The 14,335-nt window shown below is 35.9% G+C and overlaps 1 pseudogene; it reads left to right on the top strand.

The window, feature by feature from the left end:
- Positions 1-834: 834 nt before the first annotated feature.
- On the top strand, positions 835-13,833 carry LOC143438905 (vomeronasal type-2 receptor 116-like; annotated as a pseudogene).
- The last annotated feature ends 502 nt before the right edge of the window (positions 13,834-14,335 follow it).

Raw genomic sequence — 14,335 nt, 5'->3', positions numbered from 1 at the left:
TAAAATTGTTCACAATCATCTTAATAAGGTGTGAAAAACTTCAACAGAAGAAATATTTCATCAAAAGATCCTGATTATTAGAAACTAAAGATCAGGCAAGAGATCAGCATTATACCTCAGTGAAATGAATGTCTGCATAGTTACTGATATTGGACAGGATGGATGTTGTATCTGTGTAATTTCAGGCATTATTCGATTTAGCATGATGAATGGTTCTCCAGTTGACAGGAATCACAGGACTTTTGGGGAGATTTTGCGAACATGACTAGCATGCAATACTATGCAAATAACAGAGACAATGCTTAAATCCTGGTTCAATGTTGTATGTCAGACTGCCCTTCCCTAGACTAAGAAATGGAAGACATAATTTCCCATGATTCAACTCAAAGTTTTAATAACATGGGGACCATTATTATCTTCTAAACTCTTGTCTTACTATGGAAGTTCTGATATAGTCTATCATCACAATTGCTAATTGTGTTCATTGTTCATAAACTCATGGTGTGGCCCAAGCTGCTCAGGAGATTGTCCCCTGAGTGAATGGCATGGATAGTTATGAAATCATGACACCTGAGGATGGAGAACATGATCTTTACAGCATATTTTTAGAAATGTTTTGATCAAAAGTTTTCAGACCTCAGATGCAGAGCTTCAGGCCAGATTTTTTCAGGTGCATCCAGATGACATGGCACAGGGGTGAATCGAAAGGAACTGTAAAATATAATTGAGTGGATTTTCAGATAGTAATAGCCTTAAAACAGACACATATGTGTGTGATGTTTGTCTGTGTAAGAAACAGATTTCACAACTGCTCCATCTTAGATCCCAGCAGACATGAAGAAGCTGTGTGCTTTCACTATATCCTTCTTGCTCCTGAAGTTTTCTCTCATCTTGTGCAGTTTGACTGAACCTCTTTGCTTTTGGAGGATAAAGAATAATATTGATAATGATGGAGATTGAGAAGTGACTGTGGTTTTGTTCTTTTAGCAATTGACTGGCCTATAGAAGAAGATTTTTATAATCATGTTCTCAATTTTAGGTAAGTTATTAAGTTTATTTCCTGCTTCAATGTTATGTATTAGAAATATATAGCTTTGTACACAACCTTGGGATTCTGTCCTGTTCTTCCCATTACATTAGGAAGTACTGAAAAATAATTATCACATCGATCTCTACTTTAATTCTTTCAAATGTGTCACAGTTTATTTTGGCTTTAGTACATTGGTCTCCAGGTCACAAACTGGACAGTGATAGAGACTGGATTCTATTTTTTGCCTCCTTGTGTATTTCAGATGTTGAACGATGGCCTTGCACAAGGTGTCTTAGTCAGTTTGAATTCACAATTCTCCCCACTCTTAAGAGCTCAATATGAAGAGGCTGCCTGTCTTCAATCGTCTGCCAAAGATTCCAATATTAGCATGTATTCTAAAGGACTTCACGAAAAAAGTTATTTAATTTAGGTCTCTAACTTTTGGGCATACATTTATATCTTGTAATTTGTGTGTGTCTAGTATACATGACTATGTGTACAATATTATATATATACTTGCAAATGTACATACACATTGCTTTTAAATATAGTCTCTCAATAAGCCTCTCCTGTCATCCTGGACACTGTAAATGTGAAAAGTAGCCAGGCCTCAGATTGTTTCCAGAGGACTATTTTTGGTCCACTTACATGCATGGCCAGTCACAAATTAGGTTCATAATCACTATCAGATAGGTGGTCAATTTCCTATTAATTGGTAAATAAATATGACATTATAGTAAATACAAACATTATAGAAATTATAGGAGGATGTATCTAGCCAATAAGAAGCTGTTCTCAATAGTCTCCATAGTTTCACAGATCTCAAGTGTGAGATATCAGTGTTGGCTGCAGATCATGAGGGAAGGAGTGTTGAAATCATTCACCTTTCAAAGAGGTTTCCTGTGTTTTTCTGTCTCTGACTCTCATCCCATCTTTTATTTTTTTCACCTCTTTGGGATTTTAAGAATACATTTTCCTCTTCCTAGCCAAAGCACACTGAGAACACTTTGATACATTGTTTCACATTATTATTCCCGGGTGTCAGGTCAGAGGGAATCTTATTTCTAATGTATCCTATGTTACCCCATACCTCATTGGGAAAATAATAGCATTCATCATTAGTGACACTTTTGTATGTAGTAATAAAATCAGAATTACAAATACATGAACTGTTTTAATAAATATTTGTACTTTCAAAGAAAAAAACTTGGCTGTAAAATCTCAAGTGACCATGTTTGGTGTATTTCCTTCTGATGAAGAGGACTCACTGATAGTAACAGATGTACTGGGAGAGATAAACACATTTCATATGAAGAATAAATCTCAATGCTCAGATATCAATTAAAGGATGGTAATGAATTAGGAAAATTGAGGTGTATAGAGGAATCTGATATCATTTTTAGTAAGTTGACATAGTAACATTCACCCTGAAAGCTACCATTAAATTGACATATAGATGAGCCTACAGGATAATATTCCTGTGTGTTGGTATATTACCTTTTATATTTTGAAATGGATATATAAACATAATGAAATATATTCTAAAATAATTATCATGTGTGATGAACATTAATATTTAACAATATAAAAAGCAAACTCAATACACTTCATGGAAATATCATTATTGATAATTTTCTCACTGTGCATGAAATTAGCGTTTCTTAATGTTTAACTTCAAACTATTTTTCTATATTGAGATTTGTAAAATTGGCTTATATAAACACAGATAATCTTTTAAAGTAAACTCATTGTTAGAGAACTTATGAAGTTATGTAATGCATTTTGAATACTCTCACCATGTGTCAGGAGGATCATATAATGGCTTTGAATATATTTCTTTATGATTCACAGTTTAGTGTTTTATGCTCTTTACTGTGTTTAATTTAGAGAATATTTTTTACTGAAGCATTAGAAATAGGATCCAGAGTTATGAATATTATTCAATATGTATTGATGATATCTTAGGGTATTGAAGAATATGCATATAAAAAGAAACATGAAATATCTTGATGTGTTATTTGCTTCTTAAAATACTCCATATGCTAAAGAGATTTGATTCATAAAACAAATTTTTAAAAATAAAACTGTTTTGTGTGTCACTATGCAATTTTATTTGTTGATTAAATTCTTTAATAAGGAAGGGAAACTCAAATCAATAGAAAGTTATAGGACATATTAATTTGATGTCATTCAAGTTTCAAATGATTATTTAAAAGTTAAATCTCTCTCTGTGTATGTGAGTGTGTGTGTGCGTGTGTGTGTGTGTGTGTGTGTGTGTGAGTGTGTGTGTGCATGTGTGTGTGTGTAAACTGGGAGGACTCACTTCTCTCCTCACAGCATGTTGGCCCTAGAGATGAAACTAGGTCCTAGGGTTGAGAGTGAACGTTCTATCTATATTTAATTTAGTTAATCTTTTTTTACAGTCCAGATTTTATCCCCCTCCCAGTTCACTCTCTGACTGTTGCATGTCATACCTACTCCCCCCATCTTCAGGGGGATGTCCCCTAGAACTACACCCACTCCAAAGACCTTGACACTCCCTGGAGCCTCCAGTCTCCTGAGGGTGAGATGCATCTTTTTTTTAAATGAGTTCATGCCCAGCAGTCATCTGCTGTATATGTGTTGGGGGCCTCATATCAGCTGGTGTATGCTACCTGGTTGGTGGCCTAGTTTCTGAGAGATCTTGGAAATCCAAGTTAGTTGAGACTGCTGGTTATAGGGTCATCTTTCTCCTCAGCTTCTACCTAATTCAACCATAGGAGTCAGCGGTTTCTATGTGTTGGGAGTAAACATATGCATGTGACTCTTTCAGCTACTTGTTGGGTCTTATAGAAGGCAGTCATGATAGGCCCCTCTTTGCGAGCATTCCACAGTATCAGTAATAGTGTAAAGCCTTGAGGCCTCATCTTGGGATGGATCCCAATTTGGGCCTGTCACTGGATATCCTTTTCCTCAGGCTCTTCTCTATTTTTGTCCCTGCAGTTCTTACAAACTGGAACAATTCTGAGTCAGAGTTTTTCACCGTGGGATAGCAACCCATCCTGCCACTTGATGTGCTATCTTTCTACTGGAGATGGGCTCTACAAGTTCCCTCTCCCCACTGTAGGACATTTCATTTATGGTCCCTGCCTTTGATTCCTGAAAGCCTCTCACCTCCCAGGTCTCTGGTACATTCTAAAGAGTCCCACCACCTCCTACCTACCAAGGTTGCCTATTTTCATACTTTCTGCTGGCCCTCAGTGCTTCACTCCTGTTTCCTACATCTACCTGATCATGATCCCCTCTTCCCCGCCTTGTCCACTTTTCCACCCAGTTCCCTCCTCCCTCCTTGTATCCCTCACTTCCTCACTCCCTCCTCCATCCTGTCATTGAGTTCCTCTCCTTCCCAAGAAACATGAGGCATCCTCACTTGGGCCCTTCAGCTTGATAACCTTTTTGAGTTCTGTGGATTGTGTACTTGGTATTATGTATTTTGGGGCTAATATCCACTTATTAGTGAGTTCATATCAAGCATGTACTTTGTGGTCTGAATTACCACGCTCAGAATAACATTTTCTAGTTACACCCATTTGCCTGCAAAACTCATGACATCCTCATTCTTAATAGAGGAGCAGTATAACACTGTGTAAATGAACCACATTTTCTGTATCCATTCTTCTGTTGTGGGACATCTCGGTTGTTTCTGGCTTCTTGATATTGTAAATTAGGCTGCTATGAATATAGTGGAACATGTGCCCCTCTGTTATTGTGGGTCTTCTTTTGGGTATATGCCCAAGAGTGGTATACCTGGGTCTTCAGGTAGATCTATTTCTAAATATCTGAGAAACTTCCAGATTTATTTCCCAATGGTTGTTCCAGTTTGCAATCCCACCAGCAATGGAGGAGTGTTTCTCTTTCTCCAGATCCTCGAAAAATTGACAAGTGCTGTCACTTGAGGTTTGATCTTAGCCATTCTGATTAGTGTAAAGTGTAATCTCAGGGTTGTTTTGAATTGCATTTCTCTGATCAGTAAGGACTTTGAACATTTCTTTAAGTGCTTCCCCTCCATTTGAGATTCCTCTGTTATGAATTCTCTGTTTAGTTCTACACCACATTGTTTGATTGAGTTGTTTGGTTTCTTGGTTGGAACTCTTTTTGAGCCCCTTAAATATTTTTGATATTAGCCCTCTATCAGATGTAGAGTTAGTGAGGAATTTTTTCCCAATTGGTAAGAAGGAGCATGTGTTGTGGATTTTATACATGGTTCATTTTGTTTTTTCTGTTTCTAGGAAATTTAAAGTCTAAGACTACTGTATAGAAATCTTACTTCCTAGGATTGAAATCTTGTTTGCTGGGGGCCAACCTTATCTGTTCTTCTTTCTTGATTGGTTCCTCTCAAGGCAGAAGAGGGGGACAGTGTTTGGTAGGGATAAGAGTTAGGTCTTTCCAGATGTTTAAGGTTGTTGTATAATAAAACTTTTACCTATCTTAATCTAAGTCACTTTGCTTCAGTAGCTGGCCTGCATTCTGTGTTCCTCTGAGTTCAGAAACTGCCATTTCTGACATTTATCATCTCATTGTAAAAGAGCAGGATAGTAAGTAAAGGAGCAATTACTACAGCCTTTTCCCTTTTGTCCAGATGCCTCTTGCTTGTCAAGCTAGGGGAAAGTTTGGAGCAATAAACTTCTATTGATCCTGGAGAAAATAATCACCCTCCCAAAGAAAAATATTTTATGTAAGCAAATAAGCATGAACTCATATAAATTCATATGCAGATTCACACATGCACATTTATACATTTCCATTCAAGCCAACTGGATCCAGATTATATACAGTCTCATAATTACACACATACACTCAAACTTGCATATGCATTTGGATAAAAAAACTCAAAACAAAAAACAAGCACCACTGCAGAAATAACTCACCTAATCTGGATTTAAAAAAAATGAATTCAAATATTTATTGCACAATGAAATGGAAACGTTTTACCCTTTTATGGCTAAATGAATTAAACCCATGTCTATATGAAGAAAGCTTTGTTCTCTTTAATAAGACTGGCTATTAAGGAAAGAACTGTTCTGTCCCATGGTAGCGAGAAGCTTGCCTGCTTCTTCTGCTCTCTCTGCAGCTACTTTTTTTCTGATTTCTTTCTCGATTCTGCACGTTTCTTGCTTAGGTTCTTTAAGTTGCCTTATAGTTTCTTTGTGTTGTTGTTTTTGGTTTTTTTTTTTGTTTTGGTTTGGGGGGTTGTTTTTTTTTTATTTTTGTTTTTTGAGACAGAGATTCTCTCTATAGCCCTGGCTGTCCTGGAACTCACTCTATAGACCATGCCTTGAACCCAGAAATCTACCTGTCTCTGACTCCCAAGTGATGAGATTAAAGACGTGTAACACCACTGCCTGACATGCCTTATAATTTCTAAGTTATTTCACTCTGCATTCTCATCCTAGTCTTGCTTTCTCATCAAGCTCTGATATCACAGTAATGCCTTTACTCTTTTTATCATTACTCCTAATTCTATGCCTTACATCTAAGTTCTTCTTGAGTTTAGTTCTATCTAAAAAGTATTCTCCTGAGTTCTTTCTAAACAGTTCTGTTCAGTTCTGTGTAAAATGTGTTCTGTCTAAAAGGTATCCTCAGCTCAGTTCTGTTTCTTCTCTTTGCCTCAGCACTTACACATCTTTCAAAACACATGTTAACACAGTAAATAGTTCACCACAGCTTTACATATAAATTCAAATCAAAAATCAAATAAGACATTTACAACAAATAATGTTTACATGCATATCTATTAGGAGTAATTATGTGGCTAACCATTCATCATTTGTCACAATTCTGCAGTCTCATGTAGAGTTAGAAACCATGACATCTATGACTAAGTAATTAGTGAAATTTTGTAAGGATAAAGCAGGTCAATATTTTATTTTGTGTCTTAGCACTTATAGTAAATTGTTAGTTCCCTTTTAAAGAATTTTCGTTAATGGTTTTACAAGCTCTTGAAATGTGCTCTGAGCAGTAGTTCCTGATTGCTATCTTAGAAGCAATTAACTCATAACACTGGAGACTGGCAGAGTTCTCATTGCAGTTTTGATGACCAGAAAGAATTTAATAGCATTGTATTAGAAAAAACCTAAGGGTTACTATTTTTTAGGAATTCCGATAGAATTATCATTAAGGATTAAGAAAACATTGATTTATCAATATAGTATCACTACAAAGACAGTATATCTTCATCTGCAGAGATCTGCTAAAAAAGAATGGGATAGTACCTAGGGGTTGTCATATACATATAATAACAACTGGGAAGCATATAAATAGCAGAAATTTTTCCTAAAATAAATGTCTCCTGGGACTTGCCTACAAGAGAAAATCTATCATAGAGGTTTTTAGATTTAAGACAGACCCATCTCAGGTAGATCACGTGCTAGTTTTCAGTTTCTCCTTGTCAGCTCCTGATACTAGTTCAGGAATGGCATTCAGAGATAAAAGAAGGTCTTTATAGATTTTCATGAATGTAAAAAGTATCACACTAGAGTAACATATTTGTGGGAATATTTAAATTATAATCAACCCAATAGATCTCTAATTTCTGAGGTGAAATTAAGGAAAAGTAGCACTTTAACAGAAACTTAGCATTGATCATAATACAAAGACTACTGTAATTTAGCAGAAAATTTCATATTTTGTACATCCTCCTTAATCATTTCTATGCCTTCTGGTAGAATACCAACAAGAAGATATGAGGGTGTTTTAGTAATGCTTTTTGCTACTGATGAGATCAACAAAAATCCTTATCTTTTACCCAATATTTCTTTGATATTCTCACGCATTGTTGGCCTGTGTGAAGACACTTTTGGACTTCTGGATAAAATATATTCACCACAAAACAGTAATTTTAATTTTATTAATTATAACTGTGGAATATGGGCAAGCTGTGATATAGAACTTATAGGACCATCATGGATGACATCCTTAAAACTGGCAGTTACTTCTGGGACACTGAAGGTGAGAATGTGTGACACTGGATGAGTTAACAATGTTAATTCCATTCATAGATGACTAGGGAGAATACATGTTTGTGTGTGTGCTGTTTTACACACATTATAATGAATTTAAAATCAGATCATAGATGCACTTTGGAAATAATCAAAACACTTTTGTATAAAGATCAAACTTGACAAGAATAGTTTACAATAAAAAAAGAAATAATACATTCTATTTATAGAACAATTTTACTATTTTTAATGAGAGTTCTGAAAGGTGAGTAATGTTTAGTCTAGATTACAAAAGGAATAATACATGATATTTATAGAAAAATTTTACTATCCTTTATGAGAGTTCTGAAAGGTGAGTAATGTTATTTGTATATAAGTCCAAGTTCCTTAAGATCAGATACCTCATGTGGATGTTTCATTCTCTCTTCTACATCTTTTAGATTTTCTTTGGACCATTTAATCCTAACCTGAGTGACCATGACCAATTTCCCCATGTCTATCAGGTAGCCACCAAGGACACATGTTTGTCCCATGGCATGGTCTCCTTGATGCTTTATTTTAGATGGACTTGGGTTGGACTGGTCATCTCTGATGATGACCAAGGTATTCAGTTTCTCTCAAACTTGAGAGAAGAAATGCAAAGGTATGGGATCTGTTTAGCTTTTGTGAATATGATCCCAGAAAATATGCAGATATACATGACAAAGGCTAAGATATATGATAAACAAATTATGACATCATCAGCCAAGGTTGTTATCATTTATGGTGAAATGAACTCTACCTTAGAAGTCAGCTTCAGAAGATGGACATATTTAGGTGCACAGAGAATCTGGATCACAACCTCACAATGGGATGTCATCACAAATAAAAAAGATTTCAGCCTTGATTTCTTTCATGGAACTGTCACTTTTGAACACCACCACAGTGAGATTGCTAAATTTAGGAATTTTATGCAAACAATGAACACTTCCATGTACCCAGTAGACATTTCTCAGTGTATGCTACAGTGGAATTATTTCAATTGTTCAATCTCTAAGAGGATCAATAGTAAAATGGACCATATTACATTCAACAATCCAGTGGAATGGTTAGCACTGCACAAATTTGACATGGTCCTTAGTGAAGAAGGTTACAATTTGTATAATGCTGTGTATGCTGCCGCCCACACCTACCATGAACTCATTCTTCAACAAGTAGAGTCTCAAAAAATGACAGAATCCAAAGGAGTATTCACTGACTGCCAGCAGGTAAAGTTTCTTACATTTCATTATGCTTAGATATATCAATGTGATCTTTTAAATGGACCCTAGGAAACTCACATAAATTTGTTAGAGATTATTCTTGCAATAAAAAGGTTTCTATACTATAAAACTACCTAATGAGTCTTTTTCATGCATATGTAACATGCACAAGGATAACATATAATAGGAGACAATATTTTTGTATAAATGTCAACGAGTTTGTGAAAATGTGTCTCAATATTTTATCAAATGAGTTCAATGTTTAAAATAGGAGTCAAGTGTTTTATTATAAAAGCCTTAAGTGATGAGTAGCTTAGAATAATTTTCTCAATAATTGATATATTTGCTGTGATTAATACTTATTCATTTAAAGTATCAATTATTTTAAAAACCTGAATGATGAAGAATATGCATTTTAGTAAGTTTATGTTTATTTCATATATGAAAACTGTATGTACATGAATGACACACTACCATTCTTTCATTCCACAACTTCCAGATATTTAGACTTCCCACACATTCTCAACTTCATGGCTTCAATTTTAAAAATTATTCTTGACAAACATGTACACACACACACATACACACATGCCAGGACACACATACACATACACATACATCTATGCCCACTCAAACCATGTTACTTGTTCTTTGGAAAGCATTTATTTTAACACTTTTTGTCTTGTAACATTAAAATGAAGTATATGATGTTTAAATTACCCATTATCTATATTATATATGAGTATATGGGATTATTTTAATATAGCTGTCTTTTCTGAAAAACATTAAAATTTAGGGGCCATTCTCAATTTTACTTTTCCTTAATTGACATGTACATGCAATCATCTGATGATGCATCTCATTTAGGCGGCTTCCATGCTGAAGACTAGAGTATTTACTAACCCTGTTGGTGACCTGGTGAACATGAATCATAGGGAAAATCAATGTGCAGAGTATGACATCTTCAACATTTGGAATTTTCCACAAGGTCTTGGATTAAAAGTCAAATTAGGAAGCTATTTTCCTTGTTTCCCACAGAGCCAACAACTTCATATATCTGAAGACTTGGAGTGGGCCACAGGAGGAACATCGGTGGGTATACAACAATTTTAATTTTTTCAGGATATCTAAATTTTAAAATATGAAGCATTGAAGTTATAGCTCTGTAGTCAATACCAATTGCTGTTCTTGCCAAAGGCCCATCCTCAGTTACCAGCTTCAAAATTTAATAACTCACAACGTCATGTAAATCTAGGTCATAGGAATCAAAGGCCCCTGGATTCCATGTTCAATTGTACCTGCATGCCTATCCACCCCACACTACATAAATACATTTATTAAATTTAAAGTAATATGTGGGGAGTCGACAGAAGGCGGCTATCATCCTTGCAGCTTTCTTGAGCCATAAACCCTGACAAGAGACTTGTTTTCAACAGCCTACAACAGCTGAGCACACTCTGATAACATCTTGTTTTATATACCCAGGATTTTCCCTTGGGTGTGTGTGACTTAAAGGCATGACTTAAGAAGTGAGACTTATAAAGGCAAGAGGCAGACGGAAGACAGGACTGGAAAACTTGGAACTTGGAGGCACTATCGACTAGGAACTCGGGACTTGGGACTTGGACTAGGAAGAGAGATGAGAATAAATGGGACTGAATCACACTCTGTCTGGTCTTCATTCTTTGCATCCTCCCTCACTCTCTCTCTCTTGCTGAACCCTGACCCATGGACTGGAGCAGCAGTATCAGCCAAGACAATTTAGCCTCCAAAGCTTGGGGGTGTGCAGGCTCTAACAATTTTGGCCCCCAAGCTTTTGGCAGTGCAGGTTCCAACAGTTGGCAGAGTAGTCCCTGACATTAATATATACAATTAAAATTTTGTAACTATATATAAACCATAAAATATTTGTTTCTGTGTGAACACCATTATGAGTTTTATATAACATGCTTTGCTGATATTCATCAGACAATTCTTTTTTGATTTATTTTGCCTTCTCTCTCCACACAACTCAGTGTCCTCATTTTTTAATATATAAATCTTGCGAGAGAAACTGAAGCCACATAAACATTACTTTTGGATTTATAAGTTTAGAAAGAAAAATTTTAAATTGCAACAACCTAAAAGTTACATAAATAATACTGAATGATGTAATAAATATTGTGTGACTTTGAGGTCATTTCATGGTAATAGAAAATAATAAAGTACCTTCAAGTGATAAGTGATACTCGTTAGCAAAGGAATAAATATAGCCATATGTGTTAATGCCTCATAAATAAATATTATACATACAAGGTATGCACACATTACACATAAACACACAGATACAGAGACACATATGCATGGAGATATATATATATATATATATATATATATATATATATATATATATATATATCCCCAGGTTCCCACCTCTGTGTGTAGTGTGACATGCACTGCTGGATTCAGGAAAATTCATCAGGAACAAACAGCAGACTGCTGCTTTGATTGTGCCCAGTGCCCAGAAAATGAGGTTTCCAATGAGACAGGTACATATTTGCATGCAGAAAAAAACTGCTGAATTCTAATATCTTCTTGTCAAACTAAAAGTGTAAAATGGCCTTGATGGAAAGTATAAACCTAAAATCTCTTTGTTTCTGAATTTAATCATTTTAATGATATGAACTTCCTTTGTATCCTGCAAATAACCTATCTTCTACAAACAACTCATTTCTCTCACAATACAATGGCTATTGATTATATATTATGCAGAAAACATTTAGGGGACATAAATCTGTAACTATTTTAAACAAAACTTAGGCATAATCTAAACATAAGTTTAATCTTACATTATTCTTTGTACAAAGCAACTGGACTACATGATCAGTCCACACCCTTTCTGTCCTATCATTCAGCTTCGTCCCTAACAAAGACCACATGCTTAGGGTAGCAGCTGTTGTTTAATGAAATACATTATAAGAGCATGGAAGATTTAAAGGATTAAGTAATTCTTGTCAAAGAATTAGAGCAAGAGTAAAGATTTCAACAATGCACCCAGAGATGTGATAAAGCATATCAGCAATCACAGTTTACATAATGAAAAGGGATGAATGTGAGTTCCAGAAACTTCATGACATCTAGCTTGGGGTGCATAATTTAAAAAGATATCTTACCACAGTGAGGGGGACATGGATACGTCTGTGAGGCATACAGGTTAAATAATGGAAATACTGTCTGTACAAACATTCTTTTACATGAGGAATTGCATATCATTGTGTCTATGTGAATATACAAAGGGCACAACCCTCCAACCAACCAAAGTTCATACTGCACTTCATCAGCTGGCATTGAGAACTATGTCTACACACTGCACATGTCTGTGAGTAGAAAGTTAATGCTTTAAACATTTAAATAATCTGAGATCATGCATGTTATTTTTCATAACACACTAAAAAACAACATGTTTTTTTCTGCTTAATAAATAACTATTTTTTCTCCTGCATTTTCCATGATGGTGTTTTGTTAAATCACAAAGCATAAGTTAATACAGAACAGACTCATGTCACTGCTTCCTGCAGCAATTAGGACTAGAATTAATGCTCACCATGAAAATATTTTTGGTGTATCATCTGAATAATACAAACATTTATTGAATTTACAAATATGATACGATATAATGGTTTGTTGTTGTTCACTGGCAGATATGGAGCAGTGTGTGAGGTGTCCAGATGATAAGTATGCCAACTTACAGCAAACCCAGTGCCTCCAAAGGGCTGTGTCATTCCTGGCTTATGAAAATCCAGTGGGGATGGCCCTAGGCTGCATGGCCCTGTCCTTCTCTGTCCTCACAGTTCTGATACTAGTCACTTTTATGAAGCACAATGACACTCCCATTGTGAAGGCCAATAACCGCATTCTCAGCTACATCCTGCTCATCTCTCTCATCTTCTGTTTTCTCTGCTCATTGCTCTTCATTGGACACCCTAACCAGACCACCTGCATCCTGCAGCAGACAACATTTGGAGTATTTTTCACTGTGGCTGTTTCTACAGTGTTGGCCAAAACAATAACTGTGGTCATGGCTTTCAGGCTCACTACTCCAGGAAGAAGAATGAGAGGGATGCTGGCAGCAGGGGCACCTAACTTGGTCATTCCCATTTGTACCCTAATCCAACTTGTTCTCTGTGGAACCTGGTTGGTCACATCTCCTCCCTTTGTTGACAGAGATATACAATCTGAACATGGGAAGACCATCATTATTTGCAACAAAGGCTCAGTCGTTGCCTTCCACTTAGTCCTGGGATACTTGGGCTCCTTGGCTCTGGGGAGCTTCACAGTGGCTTTCTTGGCTAGGAACCTTCCTGACAGATTCAATGAAGCCAAGTTCCTAACTTTCAGCATGCTGGTGTTCTGCAGTGTCTGGATCACCTTCCTCCCTGTCTACCACAGCAGCAAGGGAAAAGTCATGGTAGTTGTAGAGGTCTTCTCCATCTTGGCTTCCAGTGCAGGGTTGCTAGGGTGTATATTTGTCCCGAAGTGTTATGTTATTTTAGTTCAACCAGATTTAAATTTTAGACAGAAATACAAAGATAAATTGTGTTATTGAAACTTTAATAGTATGAAATTTTAGATGATATTCAACATATGTTTTCCTTTCTCTTAAAAAAGTAGTAGTTAATCATCTAAAATTTTAAGTAATATACAAATTTGAACTTACAAACAAGACAGCACTATCGATTGTCATACCAATTACTAAAGTTTAGTGGGAAATGGTTTCATTCATAACTACACAAACCTGAAGATATTGAGAACCAGGAATCTCAATTGAGGAATGGCTCCCATCATTTTGACCTGTTGTTTTGTGTTCAAGCCATTTACTTAATTAATCATTAATATAAGGTGACCCTATTGACTGTGGAAACTCTAGGCATGTTGTTCTGGTAGTTACAAGAAAGAGGACTGCAGATGACATAGACATCAGCATCAATCCATTTGTTTTCATGGAGTGCCTACATCCAATTTCATGCCTTGGCTTCATTCAATATACTGTGACAAAGGTACATTGCATGAGGGACCATTTTGCAAGAATGTAAACTGCTTGTTTTGAA

The sequence above is a fragment of the Arvicanthis niloticus genome, chromosome 26 (genome assembly GCF_011762505.2).
Source record: "Arvicanthis niloticus isolate mArvNil1 chromosome 26, mArvNil1.pat.X, whole genome shotgun sequence".
Taxonomy (NCBI): Eukaryota; Metazoa; Chordata; class Mammalia; order Rodentia; family Muridae; genus Arvicanthis; species Arvicanthis niloticus.
The sequence above is the reverse complement of the archived record's forward strand: the minus strand, read 5'-3'. Positions and strand labels throughout refer to the sequence as shown.